Below are 20,742 nucleotides of genomic sequence, written 5' to 3'. Positions count from 1 at the left end.
AGGAACTAACGCACCGTTAAGCTTGCTGAGAAGCTTTATAAAGTAGGTTGATAGTGTCTAGACAACGTTAGCTTGACAACTGGGCCTGTGAACTTGGTCAATCCTTTAGTCATCATGCCTTTATTGTTTGAGCTGAGGAGGAGGTCATTTTCCTGTATAACACTTTTTATACAAAGTCTCGAGAGAGAAGCCAAAAAAGGGTTCAAATATCTACCCAATGGCTCCATCACTACCTAGGAAGAGCTGGAAAATGCTTTCACCTAGAAATGGGGAGAAAAGAGGAATCATGAGTACCTCCTCACTGAGTTTAATGCCCTAAGAAAAAAGATGGAGGATACTTCAGAATTTATCAAAAGATTCAATAAGTAGTACAATAACTTGCCTGCTGACATAAAACCTCCTCCAAATGCAGCTCATGTGGTTTTTCTTGGATATTTTGAGTCCGACGTTGGTTTTTTCCTGAGAGAAAGAAACTCTCTCACTCTAGACCAACTTCATACCAATGCTCTTGAAGTGGAAGCCAATATGGTCTCGATAGGGAAGTCAAGTGTAAAGAAAGAAACTATTGAACCCAAAATATGGAAGGAGGAGGCATCCTCCTTTGGTCAAGATAAAGAATCATTAGACCCAAAGTGGGACAAGCTAGAGAAAATAGTCAAGAGTTTAACACAAAAGGCTGGAAATCTTGAAATTGAGGACAAGGGTCTTTCCAACAGAACACTCAAGTCCACAATCGGGGCTATAACCCTCAATATAGAAGGTCTCCACTCCAGCTACTTCCAAGGGAAAGAAAGGAACAACTTCATCAGATTCCTCATCCTTTATACTTGGAGGATGGTCCCAATGAACACTTATTGGATACATAAGAGATGCAAGGAAATATGTATTCTTCTTTTACTGAAGAAGAATATGAGAATATGACTCACTAAGAGGCCAACCATGATAGAGAAGGAACAACAAAAGAGGAAGATATGGATTATTATTGTAAACAGTTTGCAGATTTCATGCAAACACAACCACAATGTAAGTATGATCTAATATCTTCAAGGAAGAGGACTAGAGAACTAGAACAACAAAGGGAAGTTTCTCTCCAACTTGTTCCCCCAGTATTGAATAAAGGGAAGGGTAGAAGAAGAATATGAGAATATGACTCACCAGGAGGCCAACCATGATAGAGAAGGAACAACAAAGGAGGAAGATATGGATTATTATTGTAAACAATTTGTAGGGCTCATGCAAACTCAACCACAATGTAAGCATGATCTAATATCTTCAAAGAAGAGGACTAGAGAACTAGAACAACAAAGGGAAGTTTCTCCCCAAGTGTTTCCCCCAGTATTGAATAAAGGGAAGGGTAAGCTGAATCTTGACCTTTCCAAGATAAAATTCTCCTCTAATGAGGAAAGAACTAGTTCATAGGGACACATAGAAAAAGAGACACCTATTTTGCCGAAAATTGCCAGTGGCAAGGAAGAAGGAAAAAAACCATGAGGTACAGAAAAGGTCTAACATGCATTCAATCTCTAGAAGGAGATTGAGAAGGTAAAAATTCATGTTCCCCTGACTGAGCTTCTAAAGCAACCTATTTATAAATCTCAGGTCTCTCAATTTATGCATCCCTATATCTCAGCACCGTCCCATGATAGTTTAAACCTCGAGGAGGAAAGGCCAATGGTCGCTTTTGGGCCGCATGTGGAAGAGTTGGATCCTTCTACCGTACCTTTTGATGTGACTTTGGTAATCCATGACCTTTTGCTGCATAATTGCATGCTGGTTTCAGGAGCTTCCCACAACTCTATGTCATTATCAGTAATGAAACAACTGGGTTTGGAGATCACCAGACCATACAAAGACTTGTACTCCTTTGACTCCAAGAGAATCAAGTGCTTAGGCATGATAAAGGATCTAGTGGTAAACTTGGCTCAGATCCCGGTGAAAAGTGTGGTAATGGATATAGTGGTGGCTGATATACCTCCTCATTTTCAAATTCTCTTATCCATATCTTAGGGTTCCAAGGTGGGTGGATCTATCAAGCTAGATCTGACTTATGCCACCATTCCCACTTTTTGAGGTGAACAAAGAAGGTTGTACATAGAATCTCGGTTTGTGAAAACTGTGACCTCAACTAAAGGCTCAGAAAATTCCCCAGTACATGAGAAAGACAATGACAACTCCTGCCTATTCTTAGAAGAAGATGAGAACCTCTTAGAAGAAGCATCAGTGCACCTGATAAGGCTATTGAAATACCAGCATTTAAATGAAAATGAATTATGGAAATTGTACTTCAATGGAGAAAACTCAAAATATTGAAATGGAGCTATAATATTGTTGGTATCCCTAGAAGGCAGCATGATACCCCTCTCATTCAAGCTTGAGTTTGAGGTGACAAACAATATAGCGGAGTATGAGGCATTGCTCCTTGGATTACAAAGAGAAAAAAAAATGAATATCAAATGCCTAGCATTCTATGAAGATTCTAAATTGTTTGTAAGGAAGATTAGAAATCAATGCCAGGTGAAACACCCCATGCTGAGGACGTACCGAAATGAAGTGTGGGACTTAATCGACAATTTCTTCCCGCCTTTAACATATTTGGATGCTATGTCGTCTTTATTGAAAAGTATTTCAAGTGGCACAAGTCCATGAGGTAGGGGGGTGTTCCCTTTTAGTTGCAATTTATTTTTCCCAACCACTATGTCTTTCCACGAAGTGGCTTCTTGTTCTCCTTCTTCTTCTTCTTGGTCGATGGTGGAGTGGGAAAACTCTCCAATGACTTCTATGAATCTTTTGACCTGATCATCATCTTTGAATACTTGCCAGTGTTTGACATTATCAGGTATTGAAGGCCTATGTCTGACTTCTATCTCATATCTGAGGAGTGGATTCTGTGGGGGCCTAGAAGTGCTTGCATCTACCGCAAGAGAGTTAGCCATCCTGTTTTGTTCCCTAGGCAAAAACTAGAAATGGCCCTAGAGAAGGATGAGCAAGTAGAGGACTGCAACATCGGATCAAAGGAGGAACCCTAGATGATCAGGCTGTCCAAAGAAATACCCTTGCAATACAGACATAGGTATTTAGATCTATTCAAAACTTACAAAGATGTATTTTCTTAGTCTTATAATGATTTGAAATAATTTGATACAAATATTATTCAGCATAAAATTCCTTTGAAGGGTGGGATAAAGCCATGCAAACAGAAACTCAGAGAAATAAACCCACTCTTACTCTCCTCCATTAAAAAGGAGTTAAGGAATTTGTTGCAGGCCAAGATCATAGTCCCTCTAAGATACTCTGAGTGGGTAGCTAATCTAGTCCCTGTCTGTAAAAAGAACAGAGAGATAAGGCTATGCATGGACTTCCGGAATTTAAACAGGGTGTCTCTAAAGGATAACTACCCTCTGCCCAAGATGGATAATATATTGCAGAAGGTAGTAGGTGCAGCGAGAATGTCCATGATGGACATATTCTCAAGATATGAACAAGTGGTGGTCCACCCCGAAGACTATAGAAAGACTGCTTTCACCACCTCGTGAGGAACCTTCAAGTATGCACACATGCCGTTCAGGTTGACAAATGCAGGGGCCACATTTCATAGACAAATGGACATAGATTTCATGGGTGATCAAGAGCAATTTTTGGTAGTCTACATAGATGAAATCACAGTCTTTTATAAGACTCTTGAAGAGCATATTCTCAATTTAAAACTCACTTTAGAGAAGTGCAGAAGGTAGGGCCTCTCTCTGAATCCAAAGAAATCTCAGTTCACCGTGAGTGAGGGGAAGCTGCTTGGACACATTGTAGCGCAGGAAGGAGTAAAGATTGATCCTGAACGAGTCAAATCCATTAGCCTTATTCCCCTGCCCAGAAACAAAAAAGAATTCCAAGCCTTTTTGGAGAGGATAAATTTCTTAAGGCGATTCATACCCAACTATGCTAAGATAGTTAAAGGTCTCACAGATATGCTCAAGAAGGAGAACGAAGTTGAGTGGAGCAATTTCCCCTATGATTATTTCACAAGGATCAAAGAAGCTTTGGCTGAGGCCCCAGTGATATTCATCCACGATTATTCAATGCCCTTCTACATCGTTTCTTTTGCCTCTCCACATACCATTGCTATTGTGCTGTTAAAGGAAAATAAAGAAGGTGACGAGTAGCCCATTTCCTTTTTCAGCCAAGTCCTAAGGGACACTGAGCTGAAGCATGATATATTGCAGAAACAGGCTTATGCACTGGTCAAGGCACTGAATTCATTCCGTATGTATGTACTGCAATCTGAAATCACAACATTTGTCCCAATGACTACAATCAAAGACATTCTAGTGCAGGGAGACATCGAAGGAAAGAGGGGCAGATGGATAGCTAAAATATAGGAATATGAGCTGGAAATCAAGCCTACCAAGCTCATCAAAGGCCAGGGGTTGGCCAAGATTTTGTTTGAATCCAACTTCCAAGCTCTAGGGATAAGCCTGATCATAGAGGAGGGCAGTCTAGAGGATGAACATAGCAAAATTAAAACGACTGAACAAAAGATCTATGCCAAGTATGAGGGATCGCCCAGGTATAAGAACATTGTTCATTACCTCTTGTTTCTAAGATGCTCATTGGGATTGGATAGATCAAAATACCAGAGTCTGAGATTGCAAGCACAAAAACACATTATATCCAATATACTACTCTACTGGAAGGACCTGGGGGGGGTATTACTATTGTGTTTGGTTGAGGGAGAAATCCATGAAGTGATTGAGAATTTCCATGGGGGAGTTTGTGGAGGACACTACAGTTGGAAGGAAACAGCACACAAAATACTCAAGGTAGGATTTTACTAGACCACACTGTTTAGATATGCTTATTCTAAGGTCAGGTCATGCCAAAAATGCTAGTTGTTTGTTGAAAGACAAAAGTTTTCTCCTCTCCCCCTAATTCCTTTGCATGTAGAGGAGCCCTTTAGATAGTGGGGATTGGACTTCATTGGAGAAATCAACCCACCTTCTAGCGGCTAACACAAATGGATTTTAACAACCACTGACTATTTCACCAAGTGGGTAGAGGTTATCCCAGCTATGAATGCTAATGATTCAATGGTGATAAAATTCATGGAGGAGAACATATTGTCCTGCTTTGGGTGTCCTTTTAAAATCATCATTGATAATGCACATGTCTTCAAATCTGCCATAAATTCAACATCATTTTTGGACACTCCACTACATACTACCCTCAAGGGAATGGCTTGGTTGAGTCTTCTAATAAAACTTTGGTGAGAGTTATAAAGAATACCATCACTGAAAATCAAGGGAACTGGGACTCTCAAATAAAGTTTGCTCTATGGGCTAACCGTGTAACGCCCAAAAGATCCACTAGGAAATCTCCTTTTGAGCTAGTATATGGAAATCATGTTGTCTTCCTTATCCAATTAGCAATGTCAGTAGATAAGTTGTTGCAAGAAGCCGAGGAAGAGCCTAGCACCTTGACTAGAAGAATAAATCAGCTGGTGGAGCTTCACGCGAACAGAGAGAGGGTGGGGACCAAACTATTAAACTACCAAAAAAGGATGAAATCTCTGTTTGACAAGAAGGCTAAGGACAGACCTCTTGAGCAAGGATATTTAGTTCTCAGGTGGGATTTCAGACAAGAAGACAAAGGAAAACATGGGAAGTTTGATCCAATATGGTTTGGCTCCTTCAAGATTGTAGAAGAAAGGGGAAATAACACTTATATGCTCGAAAACATGGATGGTGAACTACTGGAACTTCCTGTAAATGGTCAGTTTCTAAAATTTTATTTTCAAAAATAGAGACATTTGTCTCTTTCTCATTGTAAATATTCGGTCTATGTGTTAAAATTGTTATTTGAATTTTTCAATTTATTCTTAGAAAAGTTCTTTTTCACATAATTATATTTTTTTTAAGAATAACTCCATGCCCAATGGAAGGAAAGGCTACTAATTTGCAGGTCCTCAGCACCTTGCCAGCAAGGCATTGTCCCTAGTTGGAGGCAATGTTGTCACTCACTACATTGTGGGTTTCAATTAGTCAAGGTTTCTCAAGAGAAGTGAAGTTAAAGCCATTTTTTAGGCCACATAAGCCATCAGAGCTTAACCAGACCCTCCTCAATTGCTAAGTTCTCAGCAAAATCTTTCGAATGGTATATGGAAATCCAAAAATGGACTCCTATAGCAGAAAATAAATCATTTGGAAGATTACCTTGGAAAAGCCCAGCTGATAGAGAAAAATGACTGAGTGTAGAAGACAAAACGAAATCGGAGTTCTGAGGTTGATTGCAATCACAGATAGGGCTTGCTGACGGGTAAGGATTCCTGGCAGAAGTAGAAATAATGATTCATCGATCACCAATATCGCATATCGGTAGTCGACAGATTAGGGTTCAGTATTCATCGATGATCGGTGGGGTTTTAAGTCCCAAAACTACGCAAGGGGTGATATTGTGATCTACTATTAAAGTTCCAGGGAAGTGCTGAAAAAGTTAACAAATGAAATGTTTGACAAAACCAAGGTGTGCTTCCCCCTTTGTCTCTCCTCCATGTGGCATCGACGATCGATGATCGATGGATCAACGAGGCTTCAACTTAAAAAAACCTGCAAACTACTGATATTGTAATAAAGTGGTGCATCATCGGGGGGCTGAGAAAACCAAATACAAAGGAAGGCCTGAAAAAAAGGGCTCGTCGGGCCTCTTTTCCTCTCCTCCAAGGGGGCACGTGGTGGCCTCTAATTGGTCCACCAAGCTCACATGGCAACTGGCGTTAGCGATGACGTGGCAAGTACAGATGATGATGTGGTGGTGGACACATGTGTGACCAGGAACCGGCCAAGAGAGGATTAACCATGACTTAGCAGGAACATGTCAGGACCAAAGGCCAACAAAGAAGAGTGGCATGAAGATATTTCCAGAAACCATCATTTCAATTTTTATGGATTAATTATGTTTTGTTGTTTTGATCACTATATTGTTATTCTATTTTTCTTTCAAGAAAGGAATATCCCTACTGTAATAGTTAGAGGATTCACGATGAGACACTTGTCCATATAGATAGACGTAACTTCACCTGAAAGATGTTTTTTTTTAACTGATTTTCTTGCCCTCCCTCTCATTACAAAAGGGAGGAAGAAACATTGAAAAAGTTTCTGAATTCTAGGAAAAAATTGTATGTGCTTTTGAAGTTGTATGGATTCCAGATGTACATCTTTCTTAATATGAATGAAACAGTGATGATTCCCATGTTTGAGTATTATAGTATGTTATTTCTCTGTTAAACTTTCATTATGTTCACACTTCCTCTCTAATTTCAAGCAATTGTAGCTGCCAAAAATATCTCTTATATTATTACAGATTCATTAGTGTGAACTAATTAATACATATGCATGTATGCAAGTCTGAGATTATATCTTTAAATGTGTGCTTCCTGAAATCATAGCATTCACTCTTCATACATCCACCTGTCTATCTTTAGCTTAGATAATTATAGAACTCTTGATGTTTCAAGCTCTATGTGATGAGTTATTATTCTCTTTCTCTCCTTTCATTATTCTGCAAAATCTTATTAAACTGTATGTCCTTGATTACTCAGCCTCCACTTGTTATTGCCTTATTCTTGTGAGTTGTATATGTCAAAGGATACTAGAAATAAATGGCTTATCTCCTTGGATGAAGGAACCAGCCCATGTTGTTATATGTATATTTGTAATTACTATGTGTTAGAAATAATTATACAAAGCATGATATGTAGGAAGATTCCGTTGTACCTAAGACCACTTGGTGTTATTTCTGTATGAGAACATAATTTCTTGCTCTGATATGGGATCTTAAACTCCCACTCGTATGTTTTGTTATGGAGCAATCTATGTTGAATCAAACGTGTGATATAAAACATGCAAAATGCATAAAGCACATTACCATCTAGTTTATCCTTTACTGTGAAATCTTATATTGCAAATTAAGCTAGTTATAAAAGCTTGCATTCTATTATATAATTGATATCAATTTTCCAATTGTTATGCTTTTGGGCTAGTATTCGAGATTTGCATAATTTTTTTTATAATTTTTATATTAGCCTCTAATTGTTTTAATATGATACCATGCCATATAGTTGAGTTTCATTGTTCAATATGGTTACTTGACGTTCCCATACAACTTTAAATTGTGCAATATGGTCTATATTTGTTCTACATATGCCTATGTTGAGGAGCAGCAATTACCTTCTATCTATGCTCATGCTTTGGAATCTAACCTAGTATAGAGCTATTATACATAGGCTCAAATTTTGTCGAGTATAAAGTTATTGTATGTGAGGAAAGTTGTTGAGCTTCTTAGAGTTTGTTTTGTTACCTAAAACTTGTTTCTAATTAGATTGCAAATTTTGGAATATATAGGAAAGTCTATAGAAATAGGGAAGGCAATGGTTTCTCTTCACTCATGTCGGTGGAATTTCCAAAATATTTTGAAATCTAAAATTGAGTAAGGATGACCCTTTCCAAAAAAAACCATCGCATTAGTCGTTGAACTTCTTATAATTAATTTTTTCCCCAAAATATGAGTGTAATTAGATTGTAGATTTGGAATATTTAGAAAATTCTATAGAGATGAAGGAAGTCAATGATTTGACTTCACTCATGTCCATGAAATTTCCAAAATGTTTTAAAATCTACAACAAGATAAAAATGGCCTTTTCCCAAAAAAAACATTGCACTTGCAAGTTTAAAATGCCTTTATACCAATATAACATATATTGTGAAAACTACCTCATTCCCAAGGGTTGGAAGGTCATGTTACTTTTCAGAAACATTCATCATAATCCATAATTCCTTCCAAATCCTCATACATTCGATCCTTCCAGATTTGAGTTTAGTGAATGTGATGATTCTAGAATGTTTGGATTTGAAGGAGGATCAATGGTCTTATATATATATATATATATATATATAAGGTTTTAAAATGGACATTATTGAATTTTTTATTTTTTAACTATCTATAGTTTGAAGTGGACATTAATGAAAATTTGTGATTTTCACTCTCACTTTTCAAGATCTATGAATATATTATTTAATTCAAATGGATTAATGTTACATATTTGTTGTTGCAGAGACCTCCAAAACTGAACACATTTATGCCCCTCAGTAGTGGAATCCATTCATTCCCTACAAATGAACTCGCAAAGTCAGACATGCTTATCTTGATCCATAATCCCGAAACCAAGTACAAGTACCATTTCTACTAGTATTTTGTTCCCAAAATCTATTGACAAACATAAAAGATATGAAATTAGATTTCTAAATCATTTCAATCCTAAAGTTTTCAAAATGCAGGCTAGATTTGACCTTCGACTAACAGACATACATAAAACTTCCAACTTTTGTTTGCACCCACCCCCATCAATGCATTGTAGACATGATTAGCTACATCATGGATATAAAGGTGGCCAAAGTAGCAAGGAATATGTTGACAATATTTTAGGCATTAGATTTTGTAAATATTTTCCTAGATTTGGGAGGCCTTTCACAAATATAATGGAAATTTTCCTAGAAGTACAAGGTTATCAACATATGAATATATACTCATGAAAATACTTTACTATAAGGAGAAGTATATAGGAATATTGTTAGGTGGAGCCATGGTGGTGGATTTCTTGTTTGTTTATCGTTAATGGTGATCTATCAAGACTTTATTTTTTGACTTCATGTAGGTGCGACGTTGTTTCCACTGAGAGTAGAATTCAATATGGCCCCATCCCTATTCCCAAATAAGGAATTCCAATAAAATTCAGGCCCTATTGAAATTCCACATCTTGGGTCTAGGTCAGAATCTTAAAATATTTGACGCTACCAAACCAAGAATCTTAACATAACTACTTTGCACAACAGAATATAAACAGGAGTAAATCAAACATGCATAAAATATGGACATATTTTTACAATTTTCAACCCAACTTCATTATATTAAACAAAATATAATACAATAGTCTACGGCTCCCATACTAGGGACAGTGGCCCTCATACATCCATTAGTACAAGAATAAAACTGTGGCTTGGCATTAGTACATCCACAAAAAATCTTCCCTCAACAAGATACTTTGACCGTCTAGCTGATATAGAGTTCCTCACAACTGCCTTGGTCATACCTTGCACCATCCTAGTCCTTCATCTCCCGATCTATAACTCCTGCCTCTATCAATTCTCTAAGTCCATCTGGCTACTAAATCTTGGTTATCGACTCTGCTCACTAGTTGATCATTCGTCCATCAACGCATCAACACATCGAGACTCATGTCAAGTTATTCACAACTCCACTCGTGAACAACTCTCAATCATCCCACTATTGTTCCTCAACTACTCAGTTACTTCAGCCCATTATGGTCTTCCTGTGCTTCTCCAATGAAGACCAACATAGGGCACGAAGGGATTCCACCTATCACTACAATATTTCCATCTCCCATAATGAACACAGGCTAGGAGGACTGCCCATCATCTGTTGTAGAAGTCCTTCTCCACACAGAAGTCTAGGGCTTCTCAACTAGTTCTCTTGTTCATTGACCCTTGAGCTCAACAACTGCCACTCTAGAAACTACCTTTCTCCAACAAGTTGTTGCACATCGAGCTCCAACATCGACACTATCACACTATCCTTCAGCAGACCATAAGTGCCCAATACGTTCACACTTGGTCCAATCTCACACTGCCCTCCATCAATCCACGAGTGACCAAGTCAACGTTGTAGCATTTACACCTAGCTAGGGCATCCTCACACCTCGAATACCCTTCTATTGGCTTCCCACAGACTTCTCCACATCTTCCCTTCGCTCTGTGGTAGAGGAGCTATTACAAAAAGCTAGTATCCAATGTACTATTGCAACATTTGTCCACTGATTAGAGCATCTAACAATCCATGTCACCCCAATTACTCGGCTGCTACAGTCCTCCAACATTCATCATCTGAACTGTTCTATCATTGAGTTTCACTATGGAATTTACCCGCTAGTAAGGGCTACTAACTAACATGTTAACCCTTCCTACTTGGCTTCCACAAGCTACACAAACTCCTGATCCAAACTAGCATAAAAAACGACTCAACATATTATTAACATACCTTGGCATTCGTCTTGGACTGAGGTTTTCACTATTGTAATTTATGTATCTTGGTTAGGGCATGATCATGAACTATGATAGATTTGTAACCCATCTAATGAGTCACTTTTTTTCTGGGTCTAGGGTCCTTATAGTCCTCCTCTTGCACGCTATTGTTTAGGGCTAATAACCAAACCCACAACACCCGTAATTGACCCCTATTTAGGTCTGGGACCTATTACTTCAAGTCTTTGGGGCCGCGCCTTATAAACGGGGACATAACTCCCTCTTATCCACAGCAAAATGCCTCAGATTATGTCCAAATAATGTGGCATCCTTTCTACTCCTCTTTAGGACCTACAATCAATGCCTAAACACATGAAATTTTCCCAACATATTACACAGACCCTGCGGTTTTCCTTCTACAAAAAATCAGCCTCCAAATAGATTTCAATATCCCTTTTTTTCCTCTCCTAGAGCTCGGCTGCCTCAGGGACATATATCTCTATGTTTTAATGCACCAAGGATGAGTAGAATAATTATAACACACATCTTATTTATACACATAAGTGGGCTCCATGAACTAGATGAAGAGACGTGACTTTGGACCAAGCTGGCATGACCTGTCTCTCCAACAATTAACTGTTGACTTCAAAAATTCATAACTCAAGTTCTAGAGCTCCGATTTGGGTAATTTTTAAAGTGTTGGAATCGGTATGCCAAGCTCTATCCCCTCAAAGTTTCTCATGCTCAAATTATTAATGGTTTTGGCCCAAATCCTTATGGGTGAAAAACCCCATGCTTGGCTTCCAATCCCATAAGCTTACTTGTGGCGCTTTTCCCTCCAAACCCTGAACACTAGGGCTTGGAGTACCTCCCAAGATACACAAAAATCAACAGGCCCAAGACTGAAAAAATATACAGGCATATGATCATCCTCACTACGTATTTTTTAGTAGTTCCAATTGTAGTAGTAGTAGTAGCAGGAAACACAAACATTTAATATTTATGTGCTACTACAAAGGGGGTTGTTCAAGAAAATTAATTAAGATGAAATTACTATTTCGTCTAAAGAATTTAATTAAATTAATTTGGATTTGAGATCATCTATGGTTAAATAATGACTCCATACAGGTGAGGAAAACATTTTTTAGAGGAGGAATGACCTGTTATAGAGTTTTGTGAACCCAACGTTTTGGACTACTAAGTGAGTCCATCATCAGGGTCACTAATATATTAAAATCTATTGTCGCATCCCCTGATGATGGACTCACTTAGTAGTCCGAAACATTGGGTTCACAAAACTCTATAACAGGTCATTCCTCCTCTAAAAAAAATCATCTATGGTACTTTTTACTATCTTCATTTTTATATTAAATCAATTGAAAGATACATATAATCGAGGTTTTCATATAGACATTGCATGGGGGAGCATAGGCTAGGCTAAAGGAGCTATTAAACTTTCTAAATGAGCTTTTCATACACACTTGAGTGAGTTAAAATGGGCTAAAAGAGCTAAAGTGGCAATGGTGTCAATGAAACCATGTGAGGCATTTTTGGGACCTTTTTCTGTATTTCTTTATTGAAACATTTTGATGCAGAAAGAAATGTGAAAGTTAACAATTGTGGCAAGATATTAATAGTTTGAGTTAATTCTAGTTACTTTGCTTTGTAGGATTAGATTAAATTGTTCATATATTATTATGTATTATTAGCTTCTTGTGTGGTTCATGCTACAGGGGTGTGATATTAAACTAACTCCATTGAGTTATTTTTTATTAAGTTAAAAAAAGGGGTTGCATGATTATATATTTTATAAATATTATGTCATCTTGTATCGAGCATTTTTTTAAAATCAATCCCTATGTATGCAATTTCAAGGATTGCCATGACTCCTCAAATAATTCTTTAAATGGTCCTAGATCAATGGAAGAGCACTTGCCTTATAAGCAGGAGGTTGGTTGTTTGATTCCATTGTTCCCTAATATGAAATAATGAATGATATTTTATTTTTATTTTAAATTAGATACTTTTTATATTAACTTATTTTGATGATGAGACATTTTTCTAGATTGACTATTTTGCATTGTCTCTAAAGAGAGAGAAGTGATATTGATTTGTTTTTAAATATATATTTTTATTGTCTTTAAAGAGATAATAGCTAGGATTAAGGATGTATTGTCTCTATAAAGATAACATGTCTTTAATCCCAACTATTTTCTCTAGAGAGAAAAAAATGAAATTGTCTCTTAAGAGACAATAATGCTTGTGTTATATATTGTCTTTATAGAGAATTTTAGAATACAATAATTTTAGACACTCACTTAAAGACAATCCATAATTTTTTTTGTGTCTCAAGTTAAGACAATTTACCAAAAATTTGTCTCAAATGTTATCTTAATCACCCCTCATGTGTAGTAGTGGTTTTAGATCCAACAATTGAGACATACAGGATCGTGTGCAGTGAGTAAGGGACAAGCTTGTGTTTTAGAGAAACAATAGTTTTGTTGATCTGATCCAGAACATGGATTTGAATAGTGTAGAAAGAGGAACAATCCACAAGGAGTAAATTGGACTTGGTTGAAAAATTGGAAATTTGCTAAGAGTCAGAAGTTTGTTATGAAACCAGCTCACAAAAAGATAGAAAAGATAGATCAACGCCTTAGAATTCAGCCTCTTCGAGGGGACAACCTCCTTTACATTACATAAATGAACAATTCTTGGATGATTCAAATGACAAAACCTCCTTTCTATATATAGGAGTCTAAGGAGTCACAATATAACCTAGCCGACCTAACAATAATAATATAAAGCCACAAAAATAACAATAAAGGGATTCTATGGGGCACAGTAATAACAATATGGGCACAATAGGGGCACAACAATATTAATAAGGGATACAACTACAATAGTAATGTGGTAATCACTAGTATTATATGGACCTAACATGCCCCTCTCCTTCCAAAAAGTGTTGTCCTCAACGCTTGAGTAGTTTTGGATGCTTTTGTATAAAATTCTCATCCTCCCATGTGGAATCTTCAGTGGATAAGTTCTTCCACTTCATGAGATAATCTGAAATTGATCGATTTCGTAGTTGTCGAGTTCTTGTTTATGTGACTGCTTCCGGTTCTAATATAATTTTTCCTTGCTCGTCAAGTTCTGGCAATATTGTTTGAACTGGGAGCTTCTCGCCTATAACCTTCTTTAAACATGAAACATGGAAAACTGGGTGCACTCGAGAAGCTGCAGGAAGCTCCAATTTGTATGCCATAGTACCAATCTTTTGCAACACCTTGTACGGAGCATAACACTTTGGTGATAATTTATTATCCTTCTTAGCGTGCTTGAGGGACATTGGTTTATATGGTTGTAGCCATAGGAATACCTAATCACCTACATCAAAACTTATTTCACTGTGATGTTGATCTGCCTGTTGTTTCATTCTATTCTGTGCCAACACGAGGTTATCCTTTAAGAGATGGAGAACTTGTTGTTGACGTTCGATGTGATGTTCCACTGCTTGAACCTTAGAATTTTCTCTTAAATATGATGTGATGAATGGTGGCTGATATCCATAAACTGCCATAAATGGGGTCATTTTTGTTGCTGTATGGAAGGAAATGTTATACATGTTAGCTCTGCTACAAATTTTAATAGTTTAGGGTCAAAGACAGCTTTGCCATGTTACAGTATGCTTAAAGGGTGCTTGAAGCCGTTGTTGTCTTCCTTCCCTTTCGGGTTTCTTCATGCCACATAGCCCTGCCTTCTCTGTTTCTCTTTCCCTAAAACCTCTTTGTTCCCTGTGTTCTCTTCATACTCTCTTGGCTCCTGCTTGATCTCTTTAACTCCCTATTCATCTATTTTTCGTTAAATTTCTCTATAAACCCTTTTTCCCGGGGCTCCTACGCGTTTTGGTTTAAATACTATCAAATCCCGCTACCCCTATTTTATACCTGCATTCACTGTAAAAACCATGTTCTGTTAAACCCCAGGTGCTCCTTTAAACGTTATAACCTTGATAATGTGACTGCACACCTTATCCATTTATTCTTCATCATTCAATCGTAGCCATCGATCGTCCACGATCCGACGGTCTCCGCCATGTTTTCCACATGTTTAAACCTCATGCGCCTTCCTCTTAATCTGATCGTCCATCGCAGATCTGATGGTGGACGCTCCCCCGATCACGCGACCTACACACTTGTTAACCCGCGGGGGTGGCGGTATTAGCCTGCCACGCGGCGCCTTGGTATTGGATCGCACGCTGTTATATGGAAACCACTGCCGCCCGATAGGCAGTGCGGGGAAACCGCCTGCCCGTGAAACCGCTGATTCCCCGCCGGTTATCTGTCATGCATCTCTTGCCCTCGATCACCATCGGATTTGCCCAACGGTGATCTGATGGCTCTCGATCTCCCGATCATCCATCTCTCCATTTCCCCTGTCAATTGATCTTGGCCGTCCGTGTATATGATCCGACGGTCCATGATGCTCCCGTCTCCTCCCGATGGCCTCCATAGTCTGATCTCCGCTGTCGATTTATATGATCCGACGGCTAAGATTCATTCCTCCTATTCAAGTCTGCTTCCACCATCCTGTTCTCGCCCGTAACCTGTTTTGTGCGCGCGAAGGAGAAAGATCAACAATGCATTCTGCTACCTGTACCCTGCGCAATAAAGCCCCAACAACTGCAATTAATCAACAACATGGACGAGGACAAAAAGGACTGCCTCGAGCAGTTTAAAGCATTGAATAGTTATGGGTTTCATTCATTTTTCACTTCATCTGCCCAAGAAGGATCACAGAATGACAGAGAAGGCCGATTTTTTTCATTAAACAGTCAGATCATGGCAGAGGCCCATTCCAAAGAGTTAATATGGTTATTGGCCCATTATTATCCTTCTTTGTATAGTGCAGCAGATAAAATTTTGTAAACAGATTCTATATATACCCAGAAACACAATGTAATGGGTTGATGAGTGTTATTTTGTTGTAAGGTTCAACTTCTGGAGATTGTAACTGCTATGATACCTACAATGTCTGGTCTTCATTTTCAGCTAATGAAAGCTTATTTTGCTGTTAATTGCTCACTGTCCACTTCTCCTTCTTGTTCCATGTTGTGCCTGTTTTGCATTTATTCATGTGCTGTTAATGTTTAGCATTAGAGGGGCTGTCATCTCACCTCTGTGTTAGGATTTAGCATGTATCATTGAATTTGTTTGCAGGTTTCTTTTATTTTAAGCCTAGAGAGCTGTCATCCTATTTTTGTATTAGATAACAGATTTACAAACCTCTAAACTGGTTGCAGCTGGCCATCATAGGGTCCTGTGCATCTGCTGGTGTGATCAGTGTTCTCCATCATCACATTTTCTTTAAAATTGTGAGTAATTGGTGGTTGAAAGCCTTGTAGTCTGGGGGTGTTCACCCATGTCTGGGGTCAAGTACAGTAAAAGTGGTTATCTGGCTTGAATATGCAACATTTCTTTCATTCATCCACCATTTATACAACATTTTGTTGAGTTTGTAATGTTCCCGAGCATCTCTGATATACAAACTAGGAGAGTTTCTTGGGGTGATAACATTAATTGGCGCAATTTCCTGGGAGAGGAGAATCGAAGCTCAACTTCCCTGGGAAAACAACACAGTTCCATATTTTGATGATAGACAAGGTATGGGCATATAATTTGGTTGTAATCATCTATCTGGTGACTCCACTGGAGGAAGACCATTATTTGGCGACTCCACATTGCAGTTCTGGCACAGCTAGTGAAGCATGCTCGTAGATATCTTCAGAAATCAGTAGCTAACCAGTGCCTGATCCTGAGAAGACCGTTAAGCAAAAGAAAGACTTTGCAAAAAGGAGCATCAGGATCAGGTAAGCCTTAAAAATTTCATGTTTCTCTGTTAGTGAATGTCACCTTCAGAGATTCATTCAGATCCTTGTTATTCATTTCCCTTTCGGACCTCAGTTCACAGAAAGAAGCACCATGATGTCCATCATATTCCTCTGTTTCTGCTATTCTTTTCATTGATTCATTCCACTCAGTGCACCAATATCCCTTTCGTATACCTCAGTCATGGCAGGCCAGCAAGCTCTTACAAAGATAGAATGAATAGTTGCTACTAGGTATGGACCCTTAGTCTTGCCTACCCCTTTGAATGCCATGCCTGTAGGAGATTATCAAGAGTTTATGCCAAAGTTTACTAGTGTGGAAGGAATATCAGCTGAGGAGCACCTTGAGGCTTTTTATAGCTATGCTGATAACCTGGATATCAATGAAGAGGATGTTTGGATGAGGGTTTTTGTCCAAAGCCTAGATGGGGAGGCTAGAAAATGGTTTAGAGATTTACCCCCTAGGTCCATTGCAGACATTGAGGCCCTAGATGATGTTTTCCTAAAGCACTGGGGGAATAATAAATATCTGCTCTTTTATCATGATGAATTTGGGAATTTGCAGAGAGAAGATGGTGAGCTATTGTCTGAATTTAACAACAAATTCAATCATATGTACAACAGAATGTCAGCTGAAGTCAAACCCACCCCTTCTTCTGCTATGATTACTTATGCCAATGCCTTCGATTCAATTCTGCCTGTTGTTAAGAGAGCGAAGATGTGCTTCTTTGGTTGAGATGCAAACTACAACCTTTGAAGTAGAAGCAAACATTATTGCTGCAGAAAGACTCGAAGGTGATGATGAAAGGAGAAGACAGGGAGGTGAATCTTCATCATCCTATGATCCTGAGATTGAAGAATTAGCTAGGATGATTGAGTTTTTGGCCTCTGAAGTTTCCAAACTAAAGACTGAGCAGTATTATGAGGAAGTTGAAGCTCATTGTTCTTTTTCTCTTCCAAATCCAAATCCATATAGAGGGACAAATGAGCATGTGCAGATTTTGTAGAGAAACAGAGATACAAATGAAGATAAAGGGGTGAGGTCCCTTTGTCAGAATATAGTCATGGAAGAAGAGCATCCTGATGAAGAGGAGGAGGTCCATGGTTTGGAAGGTGCTCCTTTCCTAACCAAAGCTGCCTATGAAGAAGCATTATCTAAAGGCTCTGCTCAACAATTTGTTGTAGCTGCAGAACAACAAGTTGACCAGCAGTGGCAGTCAGCAGCAGATCACTTCATCCTCGAAGAATCTGAGCATGAAGCCTGCCCATCTTCCCATGATTATGCAGATCTGCCAATTTTCCAGCCTACTTTTGTCCCCAATCCAGTGATCAATAAGGGAGAAGAAAGCTCCCCATCATCTTTTGCTTCTATTTCTGCTCAAATGACAATCCTCAAAGTTGCCCCTTGAACACTGAGGCAAAACATAATTCAATGCTCAAGGCTGAAACTGATCATCTCAGATTTGATATTCTGAAACCTACTCAGATGACCTCCACACAGAATGAAAGGGCAGCTTATCAGATAACAGAGGAAGAGGGTGTACAGTTGTGGGATTCCTCCTTGGATGAGGATTGTTCAAAGAAAAATTCAGGAGTATATAATGTCTCTGTGTCCCCTACACAAGAATACAATGGTGCATCTTTTATATTTATTGTGTAGGCCAAAGAAGACATAGACATGTACACAGCAACAGTGGTTATCCAGCAGGTGTACAAGTGTTCCCGTGAAGAACATCCGAGGAGGAAAATATACAGAAGGGAAATGAAAATTGATCCATATCTGCCTGTCAAGCTCAAATGTCCTAAATTGTTTGAGGTGGAGGATCAAATAAATCCTATATTGCTAATCTATGATGAACCGGATGACAGGCAACAATTTTGATGGCCCAGCAAATGGGAAATTTTTGAAGCTTAATTTTTTCAGGCTTTAATGATTGTAAGCAGTTTCTTGTTCAGTTTTTAGTATATGCTTAGTTTGAATCCATGCCCAATGGATACTAGGCAAATGTTTTTAAGCTGGTTTTGTATGAAGGCATTGGTCTGCAGGTTCTTGAGACCTCATAGGGAGGATCTCATCCCCAGAGGGAGCCAATGTTAGCTCTGCTACAAATTTTAACAGTTGAGGGTCAAAGACAGCTTTGCCATGTTGCAGTATGCTTAAAGGGTGCTTGAAGCAGTTGTTCTCCTCCTTCCCTTTCGGGTTTCTTCATGCCACATAGCCCTGCCTTCTCTATTTCTCTTTCCCCGAAACCTCTTTATTCCCCATGTTCTCTTCATACTCTCTTGGCTCCTGCTTGATCTCTTTAACTCCCTATTCATCTGTTTTCCGTTAAATTTCTCTATAAACCCTTTTTCCCGGGGCTCCTGCGCGTTTTGGTTTAAATACTATCAAATCCCGCTACCCCTGTTTTATACCTGCATTCACTATAAAAACCATGTTTTGTTAAACCCCAGGTGCTCGTTTAAACGTTATAACCTTGATAATGTGACCCGTGCCTTATCCATTTATTCTTCATCATTCAATCGTAGCCGTCGATCGTCCACGATCCGACAGTATATGCCATGTTTTCCACATGTTTAAACCTCATGCGCCTTCCTCTTAATCTGACCGTCCATCGCAGATCTGACGATGGACGCTCCCCCCGATCGCGCAACCTGCGCAATTGTTAACCCACGGGGGCGACAGTATTAGCTTGCCATGCGACGCCTTGGTATTGGATCACACGTTGTTATATGGAAACCACTGCCACCCGATAGGCGATGCGGGGAAACCACTCGCTCGCGAAACCGTTGATTCCTTGCCAGTTATCTGTCACGCATCTCCCGCCCCTGATCACCATCATATCTGCCTGAAGGTGATCCGATGGCTCTCGATCTCCCAATCATCCATCTCTCCATTTCCCCTGTCAATTGATCTCGATCGTTCGTGTATATGATTTGACGGTCCATGATGCTCCCGTCTCCTCCCGATGACCTCCATAGTTTGATCTTCGCCATCGATTTATATGATCCGACGGCTGAGATTCATTCCTCCGATTCAAGTATGATTCCACCATCTTGTTCTCGCTCGTGACCTATTTTGTGCACGCGAAGGAGAAATATCAACAATGCCATCTGCTACCTGTACCCTGCACAATAAAGCCCCAACAACTGCAATTAACCAACAGCATGGCCAAGGACAAAAAGGACTGCCTCGAGCAGTTTAAAGCATTGAATAGTTATGGGCTTCATTCATTTTTCACTTCATCTACCCGAGAAGGATCACAGAACGATAGAGAAGGCCGATTTTGTTCATTAAACAGTCAGATCATGGCAGAGGCCCATTCCAAAGAGTTAATATGGTTGTTGGCCCATTATTATCCTTCTTTGTATAGTGTAGCAGAGAAAATTTTGTAAACAGATTCTATATATACCCAGAAACACAATGTAATGGGTTGATGAGTGTTATTTTGTTGTAAGGTTCAACTTCTGGAGATTGTAACTGTTGTGATACCTGTAGCGTCTGGTCTTCATTTTCAGCTAATGCAAGCTTCTTTTGCTGTTAATTGTTCACTGTCCACTTCTCCTTCTTGTTCCAGGTTGTGCCTATTTTGCATTTATTCATGTGCTATTAATTTTTAGCATTAGAGGGGCTGTCATCCCACTTCTATGTTAGGATTTAGCATGTATCATTGAACTTGTTTGCAAGTTTCTATTATTTTAATGCCAGAGAGTTGTCATCTTGTCTGTGTATTAGATAACAGATTTACAGACCTTTAAACTGGTTGCAGCTGG

This window comes from Pinus tabuliformis, chromosome 7 (genome assembly GCF_031772625.1).
Source record: "Pinus tabuliformis cultivar Carrire ecotype Pingquan chromosome 7, CPIR1, whole genome shotgun sequence".
Lineage (NCBI taxonomy): Eukaryota > Viridiplantae > Streptophyta > Pinopsida > Pinales > Pinaceae > Pinus > Pinus tabuliformis.
This window is presented reverse-complemented; position numbering follows the sequence as displayed.